The 2,229-nt window shown below is 40.2% G+C and overlaps 1 pseudogene; it reads left to right on the forward strand.

Moving 5' to 3' along the window:
- Window positions 1-227: 227 nt before the first annotated feature.
- On the forward strand, window positions 228-1,157 carry LOC141147483 (olfactory receptor 1f45-like; annotated as a pseudogene).
- The last annotated feature ends 1,072 nt before the right edge of the window (window positions 1,158-2,229 follow it).

Below are 2,229 nucleotides of genomic sequence, written 5' to 3' on the forward strand. Positions count from 1 at the left end.
CGTAAAACTGCGGCGGGCGGTCCGTAAGCGGTTAAATTAACTCTTTCTATGTTGCAACCCCTCATTTGGACTTTCTGCTTCTACTTTATATTGACCTTGCAGGGCAGGGCTCTGGTTCCTAACATTAATCTTATTTAGCAGGTGCTGTTTCCTCTGTATAGTACAATGCCTTCCTGAATCCTCACATTTTCGCTCCCTCTCTCCCTAAAGTGAACTATTTGGTTATGATGGGAAATCAAACTTCTCAGTCTGAATTAATTTTGCTTGGCCTGTCAGACTTCACAGATTCTCAGATCCCGGTATTTCTGCTGATCCTCCTCGTCTATGTGGCCACATTGGCCGGGAATCTTCTCATCATTTCCCTGGTGGTCTCAGACTCCCACCTACACACCCCAATGTACTTTTTCCTATGAAACCTCTCAGCTTTAGACATCTTCAACTCCTCCATTTCCATATCACATGTGTCTTTTGACATCTTTACTGGAAACAGACTGATTTCATACCCAACTTGTATCTCTCAGGTCTTCTTCTTCTCCTGGTTTCTCTGCACTGTGTGTGCCATACTTGATATAATGTCCTATGATCGATTTGTTGCCATTTGCCATCCTTTGCATTATACAACCATGATAAACATTCCGTTGTGTGTTCAGGTTGCCTTCTTATTCTGGGTTCTTGGCTTTGTCTTTTCTTTGTTGCATACGCTTTATACGATAAGACTGGCCTTCCCTGACCCCACCACCATCCCGGGCTTGTTCTGTGAATTATATGAACTGTTTCAACTGTCATGTTCTGACACTTATCCAAATTACTTACTTATATATTTCCAAGCTGCGTGTTTTTCTGTCCCCGGCTTTCTCATTACTTTACTTTCATATGTCTACATTTTCAAAACAGTTCTGAAAATTAAACTGAAGGATGGAAGATGGAGAGCTTACTCCACCTGCAGTTCTCATCTCGTGGTGGTCTTCATCTTTTATGGGACTGCTTTTATCAACTACTTTCACCCCAAAGCTAAGAATTTTCTGGCAGGCCGATTGATCTCTTTATTTTACACAGTTGTACCCCCTCTCCTAAACCCGATTATTTACAGCCTGAGAAACAGGGACCTGAAAGCAGCTCTTCAGAAAACCCTATCCGGAACTGGCTCCACACCATGAACTGTTACCAGAGGAGAACTCCATGACAACTGATTTGATGGCTTTTCATTTTTGACTGGTGAGATTTGTAATGCTAATCGACACTTGCCTTAACGTGGTCCTTTCCATCACCGTCAGTAAAACCATCAGCTCTAATTTGTATCTGCATATGGACACAAGTCAAATGAATTCCATTTCCATGCCTCTTGAGTCTTGCTTTCACTCATTCATCCCAGTCCAGCCTCCACTTCCTCAAAAAAAAACACCATTTAAAATACACAACATCGTTGGCCGGCTTCTTCTTCTTTATTCTCTGTCCACTCATGATGTCCATGCCAGATCTCACTCATGAGGTTTTTAGACAATTGACATGGTTTGTTTTCTGCAGAATGTTTTCCTGAGATCTTCAGGGATTTTGGGAAATATTTTAAGATCTTACAGTTTAAATTTAAATGTTCCCTGGAAGACACTGGTGATGCAGCCTTCCCAGGAGGCAGCGCTATCAGTTCCTTGAAAGAAATACAGAAAATAGCACTGAAAGATGCAAATAAAAAGTACTAAGCTGCAAGCACATTGGTCTTCACATTTGTATTTTAGTGCAGCACTTTTCACACACAATACTGAAAGTTAACCTAAATAACAGGATTTCTCCAAAATGTAGTTTCCCTTTTATTTATTTATAAATGTTTTGCTTTGGTAAGGTTCTTTTTGGAAGAAGACAAGTGATTGAACCTGACTTTTATATAAATATAGTTTTTTAGGCTTGAAGGACTACTATAAAACTGGTTCTGGTCCTTTTTGTGTCATTAAACGGGTACTCGTGGAGGGCTTCAGAATAATGTGAATATTTATGCATGGTTATAATGTATATTGAGACACTGTTTAAATCTGGGGGTGCCACCCTTCCTTTGAAAAATCATCCTAATAAAATAAACTGACCATCTTTACTAACAAATGGTAATCAATTGTAACAGATATTATTCTGCTGTACTGCCATTGAGGGTCTAAATCAGGGGTCTCCAAACTTTCTAAACAAAGGGCTAGTTTACTGTCCTTTAGGCTTTAGAGGGGCCAGACTGTGGCCAGTGGGAAT

The sequence above is a fragment of the Aquarana catesbeiana genome, linkage group LG06, assembly GCF_042186555.1.
Source record: "Aquarana catesbeiana isolate 2022-GZ linkage group LG06, ASM4218655v1, whole genome shotgun sequence".
Taxonomy (NCBI): domain Eukaryota; kingdom Metazoa; phylum Chordata; class Amphibia; order Anura; family Ranidae; genus Aquarana; species Aquarana catesbeiana.